General features: G+C 44.8%; 2 long non-coding RNA genes across 4 annotated transcripts in view; one reads left to right on the top strand and one right to left on the bottom strand.

Annotated features, from left to right (window-relative positions):
* Nucleotides 1-26,155, top strand: part of LOC131812738 (uncharacterized) — an 87,759-nt gene that overhangs the window by 47,711 nt on the left and 13,893 nt on the right. For both annotated transcript variants that reach the window (XR_009346457.1, XR_009346456.1), the window contains exons 4-6: nucleotides 7,299-7,392; nucleotides 23,431-23,474; nucleotides 23,737-23,844. This is a non-coding gene — a long non-coding RNA (uncharacterized LOC131812738). The remainder of the gene's footprint in view (nucleotides 1-7,298; nucleotides 7,393-23,430; nucleotides 23,475-23,736; nucleotides 23,845-26,155) is intronic.
* Nucleotides 6,413-20,084, bottom strand: LOC131812739 (uncharacterized). 2 transcript variants are annotated; one of them, XR_009346459.1, is made up of 4 exons: nucleotides 19,691-20,084; nucleotides 11,145-11,292; nucleotides 9,049-9,262; nucleotides 6,413-7,740 (listed from the first exon to the last, which is right to left on the bottom strand). It is a non-coding gene; the product is annotated as an uncharacterized LOC131812739 (long non-coding RNA). The 2 variants fall into 2 exon arrangements; XR_009346458.1 differs by having other exon boundaries at nucleotides 9,049-11,292.

Raw genomic sequence — 26,155 nt, 5'->3', positions numbered from 1 at the left:
ACCTCTTGGTTTCAGCTCAGGTCATGAGCTCAGGGTCCTGGGATCTAGCCGATCCCTCACTTGGGCTCTGCTGGGGGATTCTCTCCCTCTGCCCCTGCCCCTGCCCCCGCCCCCACTCATATTCTCTGTCTTGGTCTCTCTCTCTCTCTCTTTCAAATAAGTAAATTCTTAAAAAAATAAATATTATGAGATCATCTGAAAATTACCATAAATGACCTTAGACTTTCCTGGTTATTCTCCATATCATCACAGTAAAGTAGGCTCCCCATTTAATACTAGAACCCATATATTTACTACTTGGATGTAGGCAAACTTGAATGTGCTATGGTAACCTAAAAGTGAGTGAGTAGAGCAGGAGCAATGAATGCTCTCTTTATGGAGTCTCTGTTTATTTTTCAGACATGCCCATTGTCTTACCATGACAGAGATGCACATGAACAGTCATCCCAATGGGGAGGTCTGGTGTTCACACATGACTTCGGAGACCAATGGGCTAGACAACCAGTTAGGGTAGAGGTCCCCAAAATTTCAGCTGCTTTGCTTTTCATCATCTTTCCTCCTTTTAAGGTTTTAGTCATATAGATTTTTATTTCTTTTTTTTTTTTTAAGATTTTATTTATTTATTTGACAGACAGAGATCACAAGTAGGCAGAGAGGCAGGCAGAGAGAGAGAGGAGGAAGCAGGCTCCCCGAGGAGCAGAGAGCCCGACTTGGGGCTCGATCCCAGGACCCTGGGATCATGACCTGAGCCGAAGGCAGAGGCCTTAACCCACTGAGCCACCCAGGCACCCTGATCTTTATTTCTTGGTAAGCACATTTCTAGGTATTTCTAATTAGGTTTTTATAATTGATGGGACATTTTCAGAAGTGGGTATTGTTGGCAAATACAGACACCAGCAATTCTGTGTTTTAGCTCCATCACTTAGTAGCTGTGGGCAAATTATTAACTTCTCTGTGCTGCAGTTTCCTCTTCTGTAAAGCTGGGATTTATTCCAGTATCTACTTCATAGAATTGTTATGAGAACGAAACAAGTTCCTATATAAGAAATACTCCAGTGCCTCGCACACAGTTAACCCCTGTGATGACCAGATTGAACCATCTTGCTTTTTCCTTATAATAAAATGTGTATTCTTTTAGGTTTTCCAGGCATCTAATCCTATTATCTATAAATAATGATATTTTTCCTTCTTTCCTATAATTACATTTTATTTCTTTCTTTTGTCTAATAATTATTAATAATAGTTTAATAATAATATTGTATAATGGAGATAGTACGTACCACATGTGTCTGATTCTAATGTTATATTTCACCATTAAGTGCTATATATTCACACATTTATCTTATTGAGTACTTAATATATTCTTTCGTTCCTATTGCATTTATGACGTCAGTCAAGAATGAATTTTGAGGGGCGCCTGGGTGGCTCAGTGGGTTAAGCCTCTGCCTTTGGTCATGAACCCAGGGTCCTGGGATCGAACCCCGTATCGGGCTCTCTGCTCAGTGGGGAGTCTGCTTCCCTTTCTCTCTCTCTGCCTACTTGTGATCTCTGTCTGTCAAATGAATAAATAAAAATCTTTAAAAAAATGAATTTTGAAATGATCATATAGTTTTTCTTTGACTTAAAATGATTATTTATACTGGTAGATTTCCTGATATTGAACCATCCTTGAATGAATGAGTTGATCCTTTACTTGGCTGTGGTTTATGACTTTATAATGTACCGAAGAACTTTGTTAACTAATACTATGACTTTTACATGAATATTTATAAGTGGAATCAGTCTGTAGTTTGCTTGATCATGTTCAACACCTTCCTCTACTCTATTTCCTGTGGATAAGTAGTAGGATCTAGGGACTTAATCGTATTCTGGCTTATTTGGGCAGGCATGTCTCACAGGGGCTGTGCTTCTCCACTGGAAGGCCCGTTATCTCTGGTGATCTCTCTTTTTACAGTGTCAGCAGCCACCAATGCCCACTGCTTAGATCCTTTAATTCATTAGGGATTGCAGAATAGTGGTATTCTGTCAGCCTATATCTTCATTTATTAGCTGGAATATCAGCTTCGCATCTACTACAGTTTTTAAAGAAAAGGTGAGATAAAAGCTTGAGAGCCCGATTTTATTTTTTTTCCCCTTCAGCATCTTCCAGTATTTCTTCTCTCTTTTTGGGGTGTGGGCTGGTGTTGGGTGTGTTTAGTAATAGGATTTTTATGAACCAATGTACTTAAATGGATTTGGCATGCTTCGGCCCACTGTGTTATTGATGACCAGATCGCCCCCTTCTTGGCCAGTGAGGGCTTCCTCAGGTTAGCTTCTGAGTCCTTCTGACACGCCCTCATTTCTTTGCTATTTGGTGTGACAAGATGTTCTGACACGTCCGCACTTCTTTGCTATTTGGTGTGACAAGATGTTTCAGGTTATCCTGCCCTTGACCAGGACCCTGCCCTCTGCAAGGAGCCCTGGTTCATCGAAGTGAGAAATAAGTGATAGTGACACACCCTGGGGGCTAGGGAATCTGCACACTTCTGGGTTGGTCTCTGCTTCCACATTTATCAGTGGACAGGAGATAAGTTTAGTTGTTCTTGTTTCTTAAAAAATATAAATCACAGGTTTCTATTTATAATTCAAATTTGGGGCAATAAGATTCTCATTTAACTGCTATCTTAAAAATCTGTATCTCTCATCCTCCATCCTGAAAATTCTTTCATCTTCGAATACTCCAGAACAATGCTGAAATATGGTGAACATCCTTGTTTTCTTTCTACCTTATTAACAAGCTGTCAGTATTTCTCCATTGACTATGTTATTGGACTATGGATTGGATTAGGTCAGTTCTTCTTTCCATATTTTATTATAGGGTTTTAAGAAATAGACTTTGAAATTTTATCAAATCTCATTCCAACATCTATGAGATGATCAGGTTTTTTCAATTTTATCCATGCATTCAATTAATTTTGATAATAGGTTTTCCAATATTGAGTCATCAGTGGGTTCCAGTTATGAAAATAGCTGATCATGATATCAAGTGCTGCTGGATTCCATTTGCTAGTGTTTTACTTTGGATTTCTGCTTTAGTAATTGAATTTGAGATCACCTGTGATAGTTCTAAGTGCCACCCACCACAGGTTTTGGTGTCTGCAGTATGTTGACTACGCAAAAACATTATTAATGTTACCTTCCCATCCCCCATGCTTGGGGAACCACTTACGTACCTTTGGTTTATTTGTTCTTAGGTCTGTAGACCACACTTGGGTACTGTCTGTGTCTTTTCCTCCCCATGGAAGAGCCATTTGAAACCATGCTCTCTCTCATTATCTATTGATGTTCGAATAGTTCATAGATTTCTTTTTTTTTTTTTTTTAAGATTTTTATCTATTTATTTGACAGAGATCACAAGTAGGCAGAGAGGCAGGCAGAGAGAGAGAGGGAAGCAGCCTCCCTGCTGAGCAGAGAGTCCGACACAGGGCTCGATCCCAGGACCCTGGAATCATGCCCTGAGCCGAAGGCAGAGGCTTTAACCCACTGAGACACCCAGGAGCCCCAGTTCATAGATTTCTAAATAGTTTCTGTTTTTTGTTTTTTGGGGTTTTTTTTCCCTCTAGGAAACTGAAGGATAATGGAAAATATATACTGGTCTCTGTCCCTGGTTGCTGGCCCAGAATTCCTAAAGCCTTGTAACTTCGTAAGTGATACGAATAGTAGTAGCATCTCCTTTTTTTTTTTTTTTAAGATTTAATTTATTTATTTGACAGACAGAGATCACAAATAGGCTAAGAGTCAGGGAGAGAGAGAGGAGGAAGCAAGCTCCCTGCTGAGCAGAGAGCCCGATGTGCGCTCGATCCCGGGACCCTGGGATCATGACCTGAGCTGAAGGCAGAGGCTTTAACCCACTGAGCCACCCAGGTGCCCCAGCATCTTCTCTTCTAATGTTTGGTCTTTGACCCAGGTTCCCTGAGGCAGGGTGCCTGAAATGCTTGCAGTTTCCTGGGTGGTAGGAAGATCTTTGGTTCTAATGAGACGACTTTGGGTGGGCTCCTGGGTGTCTCCTGGGTTGGTCACCATGATCAGAGGCTTGGGATTTTCCGCCCTCCCCTCCATTCTCTTGAGAAGGGAAAAGGGCTGAAAATGAGGTTATGATCCATCATGCCTGTGTCAGGAAGCCTCCATAAGGTCCCAGTGGAACGGAATTCAGAGAGCTTCCGTGCTGGCGAGCATGACACAGGCGCCCGTGCTCGGGGCCCTCCCAGACCTAGAGCCCTGTGCTCTCTTCATCTGGCTGTTCATGTGTATTCGTTATCATAGCCTTTAAAAACCCAGCGGATGGAGATGTTTCCCTGAGTTCTGTGATCTCTTTTAGCAAATGAATGGAACTCAAGGAGAGGGTCGTTGGAACCTCTGAATTATATCCTGTTGGTCTGATGCTCAGGTGACACCTAGGACCTGCTCTGACCTTGGAAGTGGGGGAGGGGTGCCTGGTGGGACTGAGCCCTTAGCCTGCGGGATCTGATGCTGCCTCCAGGTAGACAGTGACAGAACTGAGTTGAGCTGCAGGACACCCACCACATCTGGTCACTGGCCGTGAAAGAAGTTAAGTGTTCTGTGTGAGAATCAGGAGGTCCTTGGGCAGAAAATATGAACAGACATTTCTCTAAAGAAGACATCCAGATGGCCAACAGACACATGAAAAGATGCTCAACAGATGCCCAGGACCCAGAACAGAGGTTTTTTCCCTACAGCAAAAGGGAAAGATGGGGCTTTTCATTTTTAGGAATAATCGATTTTACTTACTTAGTATTCTTTTATATAACTTAGCTGATTTATTAGTTTTATCATTTTTCTCTTTTCTATATGTGTTGATTTATTCCTTCTAGTTTCTCTAGTTTTTTTGTTTTGATTTTTTAAAAAGACTTTATTTTGGGCACCTGGGTGGCTCAGTCGGTTAAGCATCTGCCTTTGACTCAGGTCATGATCCCAGGGCCCTGGGATGGAGTCCCACATCGGGTTTCTTGCTCGGTGGGGAGCCTGCTTCTCCCTCTGCCTGCTGCTCCCCCTGCTTGGGCTCTCTCTCTCTCTCTCTTTCTGACAAATAAATAAATAAAATATTTTTTAAAAAAAGGTCTTTATTTTTCAGTAATCTCTATACCCAATGTGGGGCTTGAATTCACAGCCCTGAGATGGAGTCACACATTCCACCAAAGCCAGCCAGGCACCCCCTAGTTTCTTTAGTTTGAAAATATTGTTCTTTTTCTAATATCTAGAGTTGAATGCTTAAACTATTTTTTATGCTTATTAAAAATAATACTTGACTATGAATCTTTCTAAGCAATGTTTTAGCTTTAGTATTGATGCTATTGCTCTCAGCTATCAAATTTTTTCTTTGACCCAAATGTATTAAGAGATTTTAGAAAATGATTTAGGTAACAGGTTTTTTCCCTAATTTTTATAATTAATTCTAATTGTTCTGACCTGAGATCAGATAAAGTCACGTGTAGCTTTTGTCTTTACCCTGAGGCAGTCTTTGTGTTCAATGCAGAACTGTTCACAGAAGGATGCAAAAGATGTGTTCTCGGGAACTAACAAGAAAGAAACAAGAAATAAGAAAAAAACACAAAACTTCTGTATTTACTTAAAAAAAATTTTTTTTTAAAGATTGTATTCATTTGAGAAAGAGTAGAGCTTGAGTTGATGGAGCGGGGCGTGGGGGGCGGGGGAGGTTCAGAGGGAGAAACAGACTACCTGCTAGCTGGCAGCCGGAGCATGACCTAAGCCAGAGGCAGACGTTTTTCTGACTGAGCCACCCAGGAGCCCCACTTTAAATTTTTTTTAAGATTTTATTTATTTATTTGTCAGAGAGAGAGAGAAAGAGAGAGCACGCACAAGCAGGCAGAGCAGCAGGCAGAGGCAGAGAGAGAAGCAGGCTCCCTGCTGAGCAAGGAGCCCGATGTGGGCCTCGATCCCAGGACCCTGGGATCATGACCTGAGCCGGAAGGCAGCAGCTTAACCCACTGAGCCACCCGGGCACGCCAATCTCATTCTTTTTTTTTTTTTTTTTTCTTTTTTTAAAGATTTTACCTATTTACCTGACAGAGAGAAATCACAAGTAGTTGGAGAGGCAGGCAGAGAGAGAGAGGAGGAAGCAGGCTCCCTGCCAAGCAGAGAGTCCCATGCGGGACTCGATCCCAGGACCCTGAGATCATGACCTGAGCCGAAGGCAGCAGCTCAACCCACTGAGCCACCCAGGCGCCCCCAATCTCATTCTTTTTTATGGCTGAGTAATACTACCTTGTATGTATATGTATATGTATATGTGTGTGTGTGTGTGTGTGTGTGTGTAATATATATATATATATAATATATATGTGTGTATATATTATATATAATATATATGAATGGATAAAGAAGATGTGGTATACATACATATATAACCACAACTTCTTTATCCATTCATCTGTCAATGGACAGCTGGGCTCTTTCCATAATTTGGCTATTGTGGATAATGATGCTACAAATAGTGGTGCCTAGGTGGCTCAGAGGATTAAGTCTCTGCCTTTAGCTCAGGTCCTGGGATCAAGACCCACATCAGGCTCTCTGCTCAGCGGGGTGCCTGCTTCCCCTTCTCTCTCTCTGCCTGCCTCTCTGCCTACTTGTGATCTCTGTCTGTCAAATAAATAAATAAAATCTTTTTAAAAAATGATGCTGTAAACATTGGGGTACGTATATCCCTTTGAATTAGTATTTTTATATTCTTCTGTTAAATACCAAGTGGTGCAATTACTGGATCATATGGTAATTCTATTTTTAATTTTTTGTGGAACTGCCATACTGTTTCCCACAGTGGCTGCACCAGTTTGCATCCCCACCAACAGTGTAAGAGGGTTCCCCTTCCTCCACATCCTCACCAACATCTATCTGTTGTTTCTTATGTTGCTAATTTTAGCCATTCTGACAGGTGTGAGATAGTAGCTCATTGTAGTTTTGGTTTGCATTTCCCTGATGAGGAGTGACGTTGAGCATCTTTTCATGTGTCTGTTGGCCATCTGGATGTCTTCTTTAGAGAAATATCTGTTCATATTTTCTGCCCATTCTATAACTGGATTATTTGTTTTGGGGTTTTGAGTTGTATCAGTTGTTTATAGACTTTGGATACTAGCCCTTTATCACATACGTCATTTACAAATAGATTCTCCCATTCCGTAGGTTGCCTTTTAGTTTTGTTGATTGTTTCCTCCACAGTGCAGAGCTTTTTATCTTGATGAAGTCCCACTAGTTCATTTTTGCTTTTGTTTCCTTTGCCTCAGGAGCCGTGTCTAGCAAGAAGTTGGTACAGCCAGTGACAAACAGGTTACTTGCCTGTGTTCTCCTCTAGGACTTTGATGGTTTCCTGTGTCACATGTAAGTCTTTAATCCATTTTCAATTTTTTTGGTATATGATGTAAGAAAGTGGTCCGGTTTCATTCTTCTGCACATAGCTGTCCAGTTTTCCCAACACCATTTGTTGAAGAGACTGTCTTTTTCCCATGGCATATTCTTTTCTATTTTGTTAAAGATAATTGACTGTAAAGCTGTAGTGATCTAAACAGTATGATCCTGGGGCGCCTGGGTGGCTCAGTGGGTTAAAGCCTCTGCCTTCGGCTCAGGTCATGATCTCAGGGTCCTGGGATCGAGCCCCACATCGGGCTCTCTGCTTGGTGGGGAGCCTGCTTCCTCCTCTTTCTCTCTATTCATACTTGTGATCTCTGTCTGTCAAATAAATAAATTTAAAAAAAAAAAAAACAGTATGATCCTGGCACAAAAATAGACCTACAGATCAACAGAACAGAAAACCCCAAAATGAACCACCTCCACCATTTCTCAGGCATTGCGGTGGTGGTAAGTACATTCAGTGTCGTGTCACCCGTCTTCAGAACTCTTCATCTTACAAAGCTGAAACTCTGTCCCCACTAAACGGTAACTCTGTACCCTTCTCCAAGCTCCCAGTATTCATTCTTCTACTTTCTGGCTCTATGAAGAGTACTTGACCTTCTACTTCTGACTGTTCTGAGTACGTCATCTAGGTGAAGTCATTTAGTATTTAACTTTTTGTGACTGGTCTTATTTCACTTAGCAGAATGTTCCTAAGTTTCATCCATTGTGTAGTATGTGTCAGAATTCCATCCCTTTTCATGGCCGAGTGAGAGTGCCCTGTGTGTGTCAGTCATTGTGTTTATCCATTCCTCCACTCGCGGATCCTGCGGCTGCTTCCACCTTTTTGCTGGTAAACACTTGGGTATACAATACCCCTTCAAGTATCTGTTTCTAATTTGTGGGGTATATATCCAAAAATGGAATTGTTGGATCATAGAGAGATGCCGTGTTTACTGTTTTGGGGAACCACCATACTGGCTTCCACAGCATCTGCACTCTTTCTGTTCCCATTCACAGTGCACAGGGTCTTGATGTCTCCGTACCTCACCAGTACTGGGTACTTTGTGGTTTGTTAATGGTAGCCCTCTTAATGGGCGTAAGGTGGCATCTCACTGTGCTTTCGGTTTGTTTCTAGTAGTCAGTGATGTTGAATTGCAGGTCCTGCCCTCTGTCAGGGGAGGGGATTATACAAAGGTGTGGATGCCAGGGGTGGAGATTATTGGGGATCGTCTTACCACCATGACTGCATTTCAAAAATAAGTAGAACAGAACTCTATGGAAGACATTAGAATGCATCATGTGTGGGGCGCCTGGGTGGCTCAGTGGGTTAAGGCCTCTGCTTTCGGCTCGGGTCGTGGTCTCGGGGTTCTGGGATTGAGCCCCACATTGGGCTCTCTGCTCAGCGGGGAGTCTGCTTCCTCCTCTCTCTCTCTCTGCCTGCCTCTCTGCCTACTTGTGATCTCTCTCTGTCAAATAAATAAATAAAATCTTAAAAAAAAAAAAAAAGAATGCACCATGTGTAGTAAGAGGATGTATTTTTAAGTGAAGGTCTGTCCAGGAATACAAACATATCTGCCTGTGTACGTGTGATAGAAATGTGTTTCTTACTGGTGGTCCAGAAAAAACAGGTTGAAAGGCACTGACCTGAGAGATCTTCCTGCAGACACTGAAGAGAAGACTGTCATTGATCTGCGTGTGAGCCCAGGCCCCGCGGCTTGTTCTCTGCTGGTTGTGCTCCCATGGCAACCGTTTTTCTTCATGTCTGCTCTCACACACAGTAGCCATCACAGCACTTGCATTTTCAAAGAACTTGCGTCAGTCTGTTTCCTCCAAGGTTTTCTCATCAAATACTCTGAAACTTAACAAGCCTTGCTGGTGACATAACTGTGGGGAGCGCCTGCTTGTTCTGACCCGTTTTCCTGCTCTCCCAGCTACGTGTGGGGTCTGCCTGGGGGTGTTCTCATGGTGTCTGAGCTCCCCCTGCCTCTGTCGAGGTTTGGCGTTAGAGTTCTATGTTATATGTCTTATGGGATTTGCACTTTCTGTTCCTAATTTCCCCACTATTTTCCTAAAGGTTAAGAGAAAAAGAAAGGTCTGAGAAGCCCCAACTTTGCCATCTTGAAGTCTTGCTTTCCTGCGGCAGCCCTAATCTCTGAAATGGGGCCCAGTGTTCTCCCACCAGGGAGCATGGCCACCTCTGTGTCTTGCCTTCCTGGGCTGTGGCCTGGGAACCTGGGGCAGCTGGCTGGGCTGAAACCCCTCGGGCTACACTGAATGCCGGGCTTGGGAGGGCTGGCGCCCTCCACCTGCTTGGGGAGCCCTCACTTCCACCTGCCCTGGCTCCTGGGGCTCACTCCCTCCAGGGCTGGGGCTGACCCTCATCCCTCCCAGGGCGCGTCTCTTCCCCCCTCTCGCCTTCTTCCGGGAGCGGAGAATTTGGGGGTTTTTTCCTCCTCCTTTCCATTAAGTGTCTATTTATTCATGAGAAATCACGGGCTTTTTGCCTTTTCTCTACTTTCTTCCCAGCTTGAAGAAACACACACATTGAGCCCGGAGGCGCCACGTTCCCCTTCCTGCCCTCCCCCTGCAGCCAGAATGAGGGGCTTCTCCCCCCCCATCTTTCATTCTTCCCCCACTCGCCCCCGTTCTCCACAGCACATGATGGGGGCGGCACTTAAGAGGGCGCTCAGGATTTGTTCCCACTGCTTTCCCCTTATTTAGGGGAGTGCTCTGAGGGCAGACACTTCTCCAAGCCAGGCCTGGCTTCTGTTTCTTTCTCTGACCATCACTTTTCAGAAATGATGGCTTCCAGGGTCCCTTTATCCTCGCTATCTGCCCGATGCCCGTTTCTGTCCTTGCATTTCTCACTCTTGCCATTGGAGGTGACGTAGAACCTTCCCTGCAAGTTCTTAAAATTATTTTCTATATAATACGATCAGGGGGTTACTCCCTTTTCCAGAAGTGCCATGGTCGCATTCTAGCCCATGGAGGAGGCTCGCACACGCACAACTCAAAACAAGCCCTGTCCTGGGAAGGACCCGCTCTCATGCCCAGCGTGAGAAAGATGCGACATCGTGTGATTTCTTCCCCTCTGCTCCTGTTCTCCCTTCTTCCTTACGCTTCCTCAAGGGAAAATAGAGAAAGCTCCGTTATGCAAAGAAACGCGACACAGAAGGAGACTGCGGGCAGACTGGGCTAGCATTGCCTCAGGGTTAGTATAAAACCATGCCAGGGGAGAACCTCCAGGAGGAGAATGCACTGTGGTCACCCCTCCCCTCAACATAGAAGCAAAGGAATTGCCTGGATGATGTTTGTGAGTGTCTTGCTGTATAAATGGGGTCAGGTTTTGTTTGTCTCTTTAGGTAACTTGATCACTTTAAAAATCGCAACGTGGTGACCCATGGGGATAGGCATAGCTTTGGGTCACCTTGCTGTGGGTCTTATCAAGGAAGACCCTGATTCTCTTCTCACAAACTATCTTTCCAAGGAAGAAAATAAAACACAAACAAGTCTGTGTGTAGAGCTGTGACAACAGAATGACGAGCACGCAGCCACGGTTCCTCTGGAGCCGGGCCTCACGCTCCTCCCGGGGCCGTGGTGAGGAGCTGGGCAGCGAGCAAGCATCCGCCGGTAGGAACCAGTGCGCAGGGCTCCTGACGGCAAGGAGATCACATAAGTGCTGATAATTACGCTAAGCTTTTTTTCAGTGTGTACAAAATTAGGAAAAATTACAGGCATACCTTGGAGATACTGTGGGTTTGGTTCCAGATCACAGCAATAAAGCGAATATTGCAGTGAAGTGAGTCGAAGAAGCACTTTGGGTTCCCAGTGCACATGAAAGTGATGTTCACAGGGTACTGTGGCCTGCGGAGTGTGCAGCTGGTGTGTCTGAAAACAATGTTCATACTGCAATTAGAAAATACTCTGTTTTTGAAAAATGCTTACCATCATCTGAGCTTTCAGGAGCCATAATCTTTTTGCTGGTGGAGGGTCTCGTCTGCTGTTTAAGGCTGCACCACCATCGGGGTGGCAGCAGCTGTGGCCGTTTCTGAAAGTAAGACAACCCTGGAGTTTGCCGCATGGACTGACTCTTCTTCCAGGAGCAGTTTCTCCGTAGCCCGTGATGCTGTAGCACTTCTTCCACAGCAGAAATTCTTTCAAAACTGCAGTCCATCCTCTCCAGTTCTGCTGCTGCCTTATGGCTACTTTCGCGTGATATTCTGAATCCTTTGTTGCAGAGTTGAAGGTTCTTGACTCACATGGTCAGAGAATGAATCTCGTGGACACTGGGCGGAGTGAAGTGCAAGTTTATTAAACGACTAGGAGCAGAAAGGAAAGAGAAAGCTCTCTAGAGTGAGAGGGGTCCGGAATGGGTGCCCCTGAGGGGTTTCAGGGCCAGTCTTTGACGGACAACTTGACCAGGAAGCTTGCAGTCTTGAGATTCTTGTGCCATCTTGGTCTGAGCGAGGACTGTTGATAACCCCCTCAGGGGCTCACTTCTTTGAATACTGGCTCACTTCTTTGTCATTCTTTGAGAATGGCTTGCTTCTTTGTCATTTTCTGTCATTACTATGTAGCCACCAAAGAAAAGCACTCCCTAACACCCAGGGCAGGGTGGCCTGGCTGCTTCCCTTATCTTTTGCTCACTTTGACTTAGGCTTTTGCCTGCCAGGAATAGTTTCAGAGCCCAGCCAGGGACACCGCCCCCACCATACCTTAACCCTTTCCTTACTCTGCTGTCAGTTTAGCAGTCTTCACGGCATCTTCACCGGGTGTAGATTCCATCTCAAGAAACCACTTTCTTTGCTCATCCGTAAGAAGCTACTCCTCGTCTGTTCAAGGTTGATCACGGGATTCTAGCAGTTCAGTCCCGTCTTCAGGCAACACTTCTGATCCCGCTTCTGCTGTTTCCCCCATATCTGCAGTCGGATCACACACAACATTTACTGAGTAGGTTTGCTCTCTTATGTGTGCCTACTTTGTGATGCCTCCAAAACAATTCCAGTGATGACATCAAAGATCACTGGTCACAGGTCATCGTAACAAATATAACAATAATAAAAACTTGGGAATGTTGTGAGAATTACCAAAATGTGACACAGGGACATGAAGTGAGCAGATGCTGTTGGAAAAAGTGGTGCCAGCAGACTTGCTCGATGCAGGCTTGCCACAAAGGCTCCATTAGTAAAAAGCACACGCTCTGTAAAGCACAGTAAGGCAAAGCAGTAAAAGGAGGTGTGTTTGAATAAGCACGGAGCGTCCTCCGGACGTGAGGCTGAAAAATAAGAGTGGGTCTGCTCTGTGGCAAATCTGTATTTTGTGAGTTTGGGGATTTCAGGAACATAAGGTGGTGCTCCAGGACACTCAGCAGTCACTTTCAGAAATAAGATTCTAATGACTATTTTTAGTAGTGCCAGTTCTTTCTTCATTCTGCAAATATTTTTTGGAGTGTAATACATAAGTCAGCGCTTAACTGACAGATAACTATGCAAATGACAGGGGACCATATGGTGGTTACAAGGCAGAACTTAACATTTTAAAGGACAAAACACTCATCTTCATGGACAGCAATTAACTACAGGACCAACAACCACCTGTTGGGACTCACTTGTCCTCCCAGATGCATATACAATCCTCAGTTTCACCTTGGTTTTTCTTGGCCGCGTATTCCAAGGAGAGGAGTATCTTTTCCATAATTTTCTCATTATGTGTTAATGTCGCCATAATGTTCTTGCCGCATCGCTGTATTTCCAGATTTGGCTCCAAGATCGTGTGGTGGGTGTCTATGTATCGCAGCCTCTTTTCGGAGTTTCTTCCCCTCTGTGTTAGTTTCTCTGTCCCGGCACGCAGCCAGGGTTTTCCCCCGTGTATTTTCTAGGCTTGCTCCTCTTGGGAGGAGGCGGGGGCGGCCGAAGAGCTCCGTCTTGTTAGGCACAGCTCTCCTCACACACAGGGCACAGAGCAGGTGTGGAGAGAGATGCTGAAATGGGTGTCCTTGCCCAGCGCTTCCTGGGCAAGTTGGAATGAGCCCGTTTCTCTTCTGAGAGCAGGTCTCAAATCCCAGGCATTTATCTCTTGAGTTTTAATCTCCTGATGCATTTTTTCCTGTCCGAGGGAGACTTTGAGGTTAAAAACACTAAGTCAAAGGCAAAAGGCGTGTGGGAGGGAGTTCAGCAATTACCAGCACGTCTGTGCCACACAGGAGACTGTCCCTCTGGGTCGCCGAGGGAGGGGAGGTGTTCACATCGCTGTCACCCAAGTAACTGTGGGTTTCTGCTTCATTTTAGCTGCACGGATTCAATAAAAATGTTCTAAGGCACCACCTTCCTGTGATCTTGTAACAAATCACAACTGATAGACTTCCATTTATATCTAAAGAAAGGGTTTGAGCTGATTTACGTGTCAGACCACAGACACGAAACGTCTGGGACCTCTCTGTTTCAGGGTAATTCCAGACCATTGTCTCTTTCCCGCTGACCAGCGGCTGTCTAGCTCATGCTCTGTCCTTGACGTGTGGCCGGAGGTGTGGCTGCTTTCTGCTACAGCAGCAGGGCAGAACTGTCCTGACTTGTGACTGGTGGCTCGTGCAGGGCCTCACAGCTAAGGCACCTCCTATTTAACCTCTTTCGGAAGGAGTTTTCTGCTGCTGCCTTTAAGGGATCAGCTGAGAAATATAAAATTCCATTCCTTTCCTACTGTGCTCAAAATATGAAAGATTCAATTCTCTTATCCTTGTTTGCAGTTAAAGAAGCTAAAGTTTGGAGGGACTTTCATGAGGTTCCCCCCAAATGATTTTACCTTCTTTTTATGCAGCTTCAGGCCTGTAAGACAGCCTGTCCAGTGAAATTCAGGGCAACATTTCCACCGATGCCTTAGGCCTGGTCATGTGTCATCAGTGGGAGAGCTAAGATATGTCTCAACATAGTAAGACTTTGCCTCTGAGTGTTGGGTCCACTGTAGCATGCAGTGGCTTCCTCCTCCAGAGACACAATGACCACTAATGCCTACCCCTCCCTGCCTTCATTTGGATATCTTACTATTTCTAATCGATCCGATGTTATTAATATTTTTTTTCAAAATTTTAGATGCTCATGAGAATTAATTTCATTAAGTGGAGCCTGGATATTTCTGTAGCGTGTGCACGCGTGCACACACACACACACACACTTTTAAATTAATATTATTCCTTAGGGCAGTTTTAGGTCTACTGAAAAAATCAACAGAGTACAGAGAGTTCTTATGTATCCCTTTACCCCTGCCCTCAGCTCCCTACAGTTAGTGTCTTGCACTAGTGTGGTAGGTTTGTTTCAGTCGCTGAGCTGATGCTGATTGTCGTCATTAGCAGAAGCCTATGTTCACCTTAGCGTTTACTCTTTGTATGGTGCGGTTCCTTGGGTTTTGTGAAATGCATGATGTCACCATTATGTAGGACAGAATCGTGTCACTGCTCTAAAAATCCTCTGTGTTCTCCGTACTCCTCACCACCCCACACCCCCAGCAACCACTGATCCTTTCGCTGTCGCCATAGCTTTGGCTCTTCCAGACTGTCGGACACCTGGGGTCCTGCCGTTGGTTGCTTTTTAAGAGTGGCTTCTTTCACTTAGTGGTGTGCGGGTGAGGTTCCTCTGTGTCCTCTTAACAGGGTCTTTCACAGATCAGAAGGTTTTGCTTTTTTTAAAAAAGATTTTATTTATCTCTTTGACAGAGACAGAGAGAGCACTAAGGGGAGATGAGCAGAGGGAGAGGGAGAAGCAGGCTCCCTGCTGAGCTGAGAGCCTAACGTGGGGCTCAGTCTCAGGCGCTTGGGATCATGACCCAAGAAAAAGGCAGATGCTTAACCAACTTAGCCGCCCGGGGGCCCTCTCTTTTTCTTGATGGAGTCCCTCTTACCAGTTTTTTCCTTCATGAATCATGCTTTTGATATCTTAAAGCTTATCACCAAATTCATGGTCCCCTAGATTTTCTCCCACGGTTTGTGTTCCAAGTGTTAGAGTTCTGTGTTTTACATTTAGATTTACAAGCCATTTTGAGTCAGTTTTTGTGAGGAGAGTAAGACTTGTGTCTAGATTTACTGTGCCGCGCGCGGATGCCGCCTGTCCCGGTGCCATCTGTTGAAACGACTGTTCATCCCTTTTCTCTACTGAATTGCCCTGTCCGGGGTCAGCGGATTATGTCTGTGTGGGTCTGCTTCTAGGCTCTCTGTTCTGTTCCATTGATCCATGTGCCTGTCCTGTCACAAACACCACACTGTCTTGATTACCACTGCTTTACAGTAAGACTTGAAGTTGGAGTGAAGTCAGCCCTCTAACTTTGTTTTTCTTCTTTAATATTGTTTTGGCTATTTTGGGTCTTTTTGCCTCTCTATATAAACTCTACAATCAGTTTATAGGCGACTATAAAGTAACTTGCTGGAATTTTTATTGAGAATGCCTTGAATCTGTAGATTTAAGTTGGGAGAAACTGACATCAATACTGAATTTTCCTATCCATGAATATGGATTCTCTTTCCATATATTTAGATGTCCTTTTCTTTTGTTTTTGTTTTTTATTTTTTTAAGGTTTTATTTATTTTTTTGTTTTGTTTTGTTTTGTTTTTTCAGTGTTCCAAGATTCATTGTTTATGGGGCGCATGGGTGGCTCAGTGGGTTAAAACCTCTGCCTTCAGCTTGGGTCATGATCCCAGGGTCCTGGGATCGAGCCCCGCATCGGGCTCTCTGCTCAGCAGGGAGCCTGCTTCCCCCTCTCTCTCTGCCTGCCTCTCTGCCTACTTGTGATCTCTGTCTGTCAAATAAATAAATACAATCTTTAAAAAAAAAATTCATTGTTTATGCACCACACCCAGTGCTCCATGCAATCCGTGCCCTCTTTAATACCCAGCACCAGGCTCACCCAACCTCCTACCCTCCTTCCCTCCAAAACCCTCAGTTTGTTCCTCAGAGTCCACAGTCTCTTTATTTGACAGAGAGAGACCCAGCGAGGGAGGGAACACAAGCAGGGGGAGCGAGAGAGGGAGAAGCAGGCTTCCTGCCAAGCAGGGAGCCTGATACAGGGCTGGGTCCCAGGAGCCCGGGACCGTGACCCGAGCGGAAGGCCGCCGCGCGCTGTCTGAGCCCCGCAGGCGCGCCTGGATCTCCTTTGACGTTTCCACCAGAGATCCGCAGTTCCCTCACATAGGCCTTGTGCAAACTTTGTTATACTTAAATCTAAATCTCTCTCTTTTTTGATGCTAATGTTAATGGCGATGTGATACCCCCTCCAGCTTTATTGAGGTTAATAATAGATAAAAATTGTATACATTTAAGATATACAACCTGATGTTTGACATGTTCATATTATGAAATAATCACCACAGTCGAGCTAAATAATCTATCCGTCACTCACATAATCGCCATTTTCTTTCCTTATTAAAAAATGGTTAAAAAGTTCAAGTTTCGATTGTTCACTGTTGTTAGATAGGAAACCCATCGACTCTTACATGTATCATCCTTGTATCCTACAACTGTGCAGCCTTGTTTAATCACCCCTCTGTTCCAGAAGTTTGTAGTTTTTGTCAATTCTTTGGACCTTTTACATAGACAACCATGTCATCTATGAACAGAGACATTTTTATTCCTTCCTTCTCGATCTGTGTGCCTTTTATTGCCTTTTCTTGTCTTATTGTCAACAATATATTTTCAGAGCAGCCTATAACAACAGATAGGGTTATAGCTAACCAAGTGAATCTTTTTTGGCAAGGTTTATGCTGTTTGAGTCTAAGTTCTAAATGTGTCTTCTACACATGAATTAAAATTCTTCAAAGCAGGGAATTTCTTTGAATTTATATATCCCTACAGCCTGCCACAGAGTCTGTTAATGGTACGCACTCAGTGACTGTTCAGTGGGAATTAATGTAAGGAATTAATATCTGTATCCAGGATCCCAGCAGAAAATAGAATTTACATCGGATGGTTTCGTTCCGGAGGTTGAAGACAGCAGCTCTCGACCATGGCTGTCCATTAGAGTCACGTGGGAGCTTTCATTCTCCCCCTGCTTGAGGATGGGACCAGGCTTTACAGTCAATTCCAATGGCCAGAGAAGGTTGAAAATCAGTAGAGTAATGAAAAGACTACTTGTGGAAATGTAAGCAGGCTGAGGAAACCAAAACAGGATGCTGAGACACTGATTTATTTGATAGGTGAAGATGCAGAAGTGTGGTAAGTCACTAGCTTTAGTAATGGAGGTGGTAAGTGCTCAAATGGGGAGCCACCACCAGTGATGTCATATTCTCTGCTCCAGATAAAAAGATATTCTGCCTTCTAAAATGAGTTTTTCTCCGAATCAAAATGACACATTTGACCAAGGCTGAAGTTAAAAACACCTTCAAAGTAAGCACAAGATGCTCCTCCTCTTAAAACCAGACCAAATGGATTAAGGTCAGAGTTCTCTTTGACTCAGAGTCTCAGAGTCTCAAATGACTTATGGCCAGAAATAAAACCTGTCTAGTTTCTGTGAATAATATAAGACATATGATGCTTTCTCCTCTCCTCCCCATTTTGCAGATACAATCGTGTCTGGACTTTTCTGGAAATAAATTAAATGGAAACCAGAATGACAGACACTAAATCTGCTGGCAGGTGCTCTGGGGGAGAGGGTCAGGGAGATGGAAGAAGATGCTGACCTTTGATTAGAGTAAAAAGCTAGAGACATGGATTTGCAGAGCTTGGTTTCTCCCAGCATTGCTGAAGATAATAGATGCACCCTAGCTTTTCCTTGTAGCAAAGAACTTAAGGCAGATATATTTTTAATTCATCTGCTACTCCTTGTTGACAAGACTATGTATTGTCTAAATCTTCTGAGACCATCATATGCCTCTTAAAGTAAAGTGGCCTTGCCGTTTGGTGTAATAGTGATAGCGTTTGCCTTTAAAATCTTTTCCACTTGTCATAATTCCCTCCCAACTCCTGAAGTCATTCAGTTTTATGCCAGTTGTGTGTCCTGTACTGTTCATGCCGGGGTCTTTTCCCACTGCAGAAGGTGTGATACAACTGGTAAGGATTTTTGGGAGCAGCGTGTGCCTTGCAGCTCCCCACAGTCCCCATCCCTGCCTGCTAATGCTTGGTGGAGTTGGGTTGTCTGTCTAGATGCTGGAGGCTTCTGAATGTGCACCTCCTGTCCTGCCTCAGCCAGCTCCCAAGGACAGAGAAGAGGGGCAGCAGATGTGTGTGTGTGCGCACACGTGTATTTTGTTTGGGGTTTTATTATTTTGTTTCCATGCAGAATATTTTCTAAAAATGACTTTGGATATTTGGACTTCTATGAGCATGGACTTATAACCCAGTCCTTATCCTCTAGATTATGTAAACACTATATTCATAATCCTAAATGAAATTCAAGTATGACACTTTATATGGAAAGTTCCAAAATGTACCTCAATTAGACGAATTGAGACAGTTCAGTATTTGAGAAGTATCATGCAATTATGTAGATTAAAAACTACATCAGAGATATTAAAAATGTTTGTTTTACTTTGATCAATAAATGAACCAAAATCAAGTGGTTTATAATTATAAACATTATAATTATAAACATTAAAACAGCCTCCATGTTGGTGGTAAGAGAAACTGACTTTTTTCCAGTACCACTTAATTGGCGAAGGAGTCAAGTTAAATATATGCCTTCACTGCCTCAAATTATTTGTTAAGAACAAATATCTAGGTACTAACCTATTTTCTGTTATGCATGGGTTTAAACTGAATAAAATTTAGGGTTCAACTTGTAGAGAAATGACTATGATATAAAAGCACTAAAGAGCTGTGTGGAGACAAAAAGAAGGAAGGAATGAAGGGTGGGTGAGATGAGCGTTTAAATCAACAGACAAAACTCCCCCATGTAGGTGGGCCTCACCTAATTGTTGAAGACCTGAACCGAACAGAAAGACCAGTCTCCGCCGAGTAAGAGGGAATTTTCCGGCAGATGGCCTTCATGTCACCGGCTCCACCAGCTCTCCTGGCTCTCCATTCTGCCAAGCCCCAGTGCGGGTTTGGACTGGTCAGACCTCATAACCCATGAGCCGGGTCCTTGTAATGACTACACACACACACACACACACACATCCTGTTAGTCCTGTTTCTCTTGAAGACCCTGACTAATCACACACCCTTTCATTCTCCGTTGTTAACACACACACACAAAGTCGTCCCGAGTACTGTAAAACAGTACTTTTACAAAACAGAAGAGTCTCGTCCCAGATACAAGCCTTTATCCGCAAGAGAGGCCAGTGGTAAAAACCAAATCATGGTGTAAATACCTTGCTCATGAAGAACTCCGAGGCATGAAGCTGTCAGAATGCCTGCCCTGGCCACTGTCTGCACCCATGTTCCATGCCACTGCCCTGAAGGCTTTGCAGAGTGCCCAGAAGACCTCTGTGACCCTCACACACACACTGGATCTCTCCGACAGAACACCCAAGCCAGAAGGCCGGTGATGCTGTGAGCACGCCTGTCTCCACGAGTATGGAATGGGCCCCTCCGCCTCCCTGGTCCCTGGTACCACCTTCCACCAGGACTCCTTGCTGGTCCAGGCTCGGAGGCAGACAGGTGGTGGGGGCCAGTCCAACAGCCAAGAAGCACTTGCTTCTTACAGAACTAGCAGTTCCTACAGACTCTCAGTTGTGTCCAAAATTTAGCGTTCCTCCTTTCCGGTTTGTTTTTGGTTTTGTTTTAACCAATTTTTTAGAGCAGTTCTGGGTTCACACAGCCTTCATTACAGCGCCCTCTGCTGCCGCCTCCAGCCACTGCGTTCTTTCCTTCTTGCTGGACACGTATTGCCTACAGCCACCAGCGCTGTGCCCTGCCCTTGAACGTCTGTTAAGAGAGTACATCTCATATTAAGTGTTCTTAAAAAAAAAAAATATATATATATATATATATATATATATATATATATATATATAATAAATTTGATTCTGTAAATAATAAAAAGAAAAAGAAAATGGAAGCAAGAGCTCAGCCATGACAAAGTAACCCACAAGGGTAGGGAGGAATTGCTGACAGGGCCCCAGGCCTGTGGAAGCCCCAGGCCCTGGCCACACTAGCCCCCCAGAGTGCTTCGCCAGGTGATCACCAGTGGGGTCGTCTTGGGGACGTGTGCTGGGCCTCAGGACCAGCAGGGCTCTCTTGCCCCCTCCAGCAGGAGCCCTGAGAAGATGTCCTTGTCTCCCTGGGAGCCCAGCAGAGCTGCATTCCAGCAGAGAAAGCAAAGGCCAGCTCCCAGGGAGGTGGCCAGGAGGCTGGGGAGCCCGTGCTCAGGGAGGCCACCTCCCCTGAATGGGTCCCTGCTCAATGGATTGAGGCTTCTGTCACTTGTGACCAGGAGATTTCTAAAGGATTCATTTTAATAAAAATAGTATTTAAGATAGATAAAACTTGAGGGCATCTGTCGTATTTGTTGATAAATTACTAAACATTTAAAAAATTTATTTATTTATTTATTTGACAGAGATCACAAGCAGGCAGAGAGGCAGGCAGAGAGAGGGGGGGAAGCAGGCTCCCTGCTGAGCAGAGATCCCGCTCTATCCCAGGACTCTGGGATCATGACCTGAGCTGAAAGCAGAGGCTTTAACCCACTGAGCCACCCAGGTGCCCCACTGATCATAATTTTTAAAATCAGCAATTATACGAGATGAAACAGTTAAGTTTCCTCATTCAGTTTGTATCTTTTCTATCCAGGGTCTTGTGACCCGATTCTACCACGACAAACTAAATTCCACTCTGCAGTGTGGGTAGATTACTTAGCAGGCACAGGATGTTACCTGTGAAGTGATCCAACCCATGTGGTGTTCCTCAGGCGCCTCTGGAGGGAAAAAACTAGAAATCAATAAAAACCTTTGAGTCCACAGATGGAAGACATTTTCAGTGATGTTTCCACTGGTCTGAAGCAAATAATAATAATAATAAATAAAAAGTCAAATTCTCGGGGTGCCTGAGTGGCTTCAGTGGGTTAAGCCTCTGCCTTCAGCTCAGGCCATTGTCTCGGGATCCTGGGATCGAGCCCCTCGTCGGGCTCTCTGCTCAGCGGGGAGCCTGCATCCCCCTCTCTCTCTGCCTGCCTCTCTCCCTACTTGTGATCTCTGTCAAGTAAATAAATAAAATCTTCAGAAAAAAAGTTAAATTCTCATTTTTTTCTATATTCTTAACCAAAGGAAGCATTTCTTGTAAACTGGGAAAAACAGTGAAGTGAGCATGTGCCACTGTTCCAAGCTCTTGGCCTATGGATGGGAAGAGAACCAGGGCCAAACCTCCTGCCACCTCAGCACATTTGTCACCGTGCACCCATAAAACCTTATGGTCCCCCAGAGTTCAAGTTAAAATTCACAAAGAAATGTACGAATTAAAAATCCGTGCAGTTTTGTAAGGTCAAAACACCAATTTCTTTCTTGGTCGTGTAAGAATAAGGTTTTTACTGGGAAATTATACCCCACACTTTACTGGTCCTGCATATGCCCCAGTGTACAGTCACCTTAGTGCCCCCCAGTTCCAAGCCTCTGAGCTTTGAGTCTGTGTCCCCATCAGACAAATAGACACCAAGGTAAGCTCATTCACACAACAGTGCCAACCAGTTTCTCAGACGTTCCTTAAACCGTCGCCACAGCTTTCCTCTTTGTTATGGAATAAAAGCTAGGAAAATGCCATTATTCACAGTAACGGGAGTCTATATACTTTAAAAACTAGTGTTATTTAATGTGAACTTTTTGGGGGGAAATCAGTTATATTTTCCTGAAGTACCTTCCCAGCGGTCTGTAAATGACAATGCAGGTGACTGCTGAGCACTGCTTAGGTGACAATCTGCATTACACAGCAGCTGAGGATGGAGGGGGGCCCAGATGCTGGGTGACAGACGAGCACCTGCTCTTCCAGGCAGGCGAGTGGTGGCCAGAGCCCGGGCATGCCTACCCTTGCATCCTCTAGAAACAGGCGGGATAACAAGGTAGCTTCTAGAAATCCCTACGCCTCCAAGAGAGTATAATTTTTCATAATATTCCTAGCTTAAAAAACGAAACAAAACCAAGAAGTCACTGTTCTGACATTGGAAAAACCAAATCCAAATTCACATGTTTTGGAGTCTGTCGATGGAAAGGTGATACAGAAGCTTTCCAGTCTTTGGAGAGGTTAAAGACTGGTTTCAATGATTTCAGTAAGAAAACCCACCAATGTGTTCAAATTAAAATCTAGAGAAAAAATGGTTCTTTTTTTTTTTTTTTTTTCATCAAAAACAAGCCAAAGGGGCAGCTGGGTGGCTCAGTGGGTAAAGGCCTCTGCCTTCGGCTCAGGTCATGATCCCAGGGTCCTGGGATCGAGTCCCACATCAGACTCTCTGCTCAGCGGGGAGCCTGTTTCCTCCTCTCACTCTCTCTGCCTACTTGCGATCTCTGTCAAATAAATAAATAAAATCTTAAAAAAGAAAAAGCCAAATTAAGTAAGAAAATACTGTAATGAGAAACTTTCTTCCCAGAGGATCTATTTTGAAGAGCCACAGAATCAGAAGAAAGCAGGCCATTATCTTTGGAACCAGTACTGAAATCGTCCGCACTCATTACATCTGTTGATCTTTCTTTGATTCTATTAACTGACACTCAAGTTTTCCGATAAAAAGTATAATTTATCTTCTTTCACTGCTGTGGTATGAGGCCCCCAGTCCTTGAAAGCCTGTATCTGAGAGCTATCTGGATCATATTATACGTTGATTTGCTCTTGGCTTTGAAAACAGTTTGAGTTCTGTTGCAGCCCTGTTTAAAAGTATCTATTGAAACACTCTGGTACAATCCATGTGCCTGGCTTTTGACACCTGCTCCAGCAATAGAAATGCCATTTGCGTAATGCGCATGTCAGCCTATGGTGCACAGCAGTGTAATCCCAGGCTTGAGCAGGAAATCAGTAGTTGTAGCCCCTGAAATATTGTAAAGAGATGAAGAAAATAGGAATTTTTAATTATTTTTAATGTCTTGGCTATTTAAACTCACTGGACTTTTAAAATGGATTTCCCTAACAGGACTCAGGGATCCTGCGGCTACCAGTTTGCTTGGTGACGTGAAGGTGAGTTTTCAGCCTCCTTGTGGCCCTTCCAGGGGATGCCCCAGCTGATGGGGTAAGTCCCCAGAGCCAGGCCCATACGTTAGCCTGTGGCAGGTGCCCTTTATAAAGGGAGGCTCCCTGAGGCATGTAACACAAGTCTTCACAGCGAGACGGCGTGAAAAGGGTTAGTCCTATCCAAAGATTTTTGCTCTGTAGTTCTGGAGTAAAAGAGCTGAAGGCACTTATGTGGCAATTAAGTATGAATGTGCTCATTTCCTGCCAGGCCAGCGATGACTCTCACCCGGGGAAACCTTCCACCGAGCTGCACTGTGCAGACGATGCAATCAGAGCTTCTGTGGGGGTGACGTGCGGCAGCGGCTCCAGACAGAAAGTAAGATCACGTTGTGCGCTTGATGAGTAAGCGTTTCTGTGGGGGATAAAGGACACGGACAGCCATGGCCCACCCCAGCTGTCCGTGCCATCGTTGTCATGGTTATCCTTAGAAAAATTAGGAGGTTTCCAGTTCATAGAAATGCTGAGGAAGTGTAAATTTTGTTGGGTGCAAGGAGCTGAGCCTCAGTTTCCTCCGTTAGTCTGGTTTCTACCTTCTGACCTTGGTTTCTACCTACCTGCACCTTGGCAGCCAGCAGGCCCCGTTTGGGGAAGTGTGGCTGCTGGGCAGGCCCTCTCCGCTCCCTGGATCCTGTTTGGGAAGCGGGGCCCCCGTTTCTGAGGCTCCCCGTTTGTGAAGGTCCTCATCAGCACGGCACATGGGGAAAGATGACAGGGATGCTTCCCTCTCTGTGCACGTATCACCAGAACGCCGTCCACATGCTTGCTGGCTTCCTTCTGTCCCCGTGGGAACACACGACAGGAGCCTTCCGTGCCTGTGGGAGCACAAGAAACCGGTGGTAGATGCAGGGGACCCAGCAAGCAAGCGTGTGGTGCCCTGGCTGGAGCTGCCCGTCCTGGCTGCAGAGTCTCCGGGGGCCACCGCAGGACCTTCTGCCCTTCACTCTTTAACGGCACGGGTGTTGGATGAATCGCTCCACTGCATGAATCACGTGTGTTTGCCTGAAATCACATACAGCAAGCTATCCTGTGAGGAGTCTGGCTGGCAGCATGGCTCGAGTCCTCTCCGTGTCACGGGTTCCCAGTGCGTCAGGGCTGGATGCCTGCGCGAGTCCTGCTGATGTGCAGGGGCGTGCGGTGCCTCCCAGGCAGGGCCACCTCCCTATCATGTCACATCAGCCACAGCGCCAGCGCCAGCGGTGGCTGCAAGGAGCATGAACACTGAAGCCTGGGCCTAGACACAGCCTCATACCTTTTTTGGGAGTGGGGGGGGCACATTGTGATTTCAAAGAAGATATAAATAGTTTTAACATGTAAAATTTGAGAATGTTGACATTAAAAACGTCTAGATTCTGGCTTCTCCAGAAAAATCAGTAGCTCCAAGCCTCCAGCATGGCAGGAGCTGCCTGGGCTGAGAAACGATGACTTTACAGGATGGTCCTGAGCTCTGTGTCTGTGCCCAGGCCCTTCCAGATCCATCCACTCACCACTTGGCTCCTGGAGGCAGGCAGAAGGTCACCTGCTTTGGAGAAATGAAGGCGACCTTGTCCTCAGAACAATGCCAGAGCCTCAGGGTGAACCTGGAGCACCCCCTGCCACAGGGTTCTGCTCCCACTCCTCCATGATTCCTCTAGCTTCATAGGTAGAGCCTTTGACTCACTATTATTTTTTTGTTTGACAAGGTCGCTGTAGGAATTTCCCCTAGAGACAAGCCCAGCCCAGGTGCCAGCATCAGACTGCCAAGGCCGCGTGGCAGCAAGAGAGGGGATGGGGGTCCTGGGACATGGGACACAACAAGTTTGGATCCATGCTGTCTGGGCTAACGGGTGCCAGGTTCTAAAAAGTTCTCCCATAAGTTTTCAATGGGGCATGCACATTTAGAGAAAATACATTGTTTACTGGCACCATTTCAGCTAAGCATTAGGAAAAAAATAAGAAAGGTAGAGCTTCTCATAAAATATTGTTTCATTGAGTAAGTGACTTGAATATTTCAAGAATTCAGGATTAAAGTTATTCCTTATGTGCAAAGGGGTATAAATGATGACCATTAAAAAAGACATTAGAGGCATTGATTAAATTATGTTGTTTTATAGGATTTATTCAGCACATTAATGTGTTTAATGACCAATATATTTTTGCTATTGACATAGAGAGAGAAGACAGATGCTAACAGCAATTCACTTTTTGAACCGAATCTGTTTCATTCTTAATTTCTTTTTTTTTAAATTTTTTATTTTTTATAAACATATATTTTTATCCCCAGGGGTACACGTCTGTGAATCGCCAGGTTTACACACTTCACAGCACTCACATACCCTCCCCAATGTCCATAACCCCACCCTGTTTCATTCTTAATTAAGATTTTTTTCCCTTCATGACACCAAAAGCAAAGCAAAAAATTTTTTAAAATGGGACTATAGTGGCGTGCCTAGTGGGTTAAGTGGTCCAACTCTTAATTTATAGCTCAGGGTCGTGAGATCAAGCCCCTCGCCAGGCTCCATGCTTGGGTGTGGCATCTGCTTCAGATTCTCTTTTTCCCTCTCCCTCTGCCCCTCCTCCTCCTTCTCTACAAATAATGGAAAATAATGAATGAATGAATGAGTGAATGAATGAATAAAAAGTGGGACTAT

This window comes from Mustela lutreola, chromosome 12 (assembly GCF_030435805.1).
Source record: "Mustela lutreola isolate mMusLut2 chromosome 12, mMusLut2.pri, whole genome shotgun sequence".
In the NCBI taxonomy this organism is placed as follows: Eukaryota; Metazoa; Chordata; class Mammalia; order Carnivora; family Mustelidae; genus Mustela; species Mustela lutreola.
The sequence above is the reverse complement of the archived record's forward strand: the minus strand, read 5'-3'. Positions and strand labels throughout refer to the sequence as shown.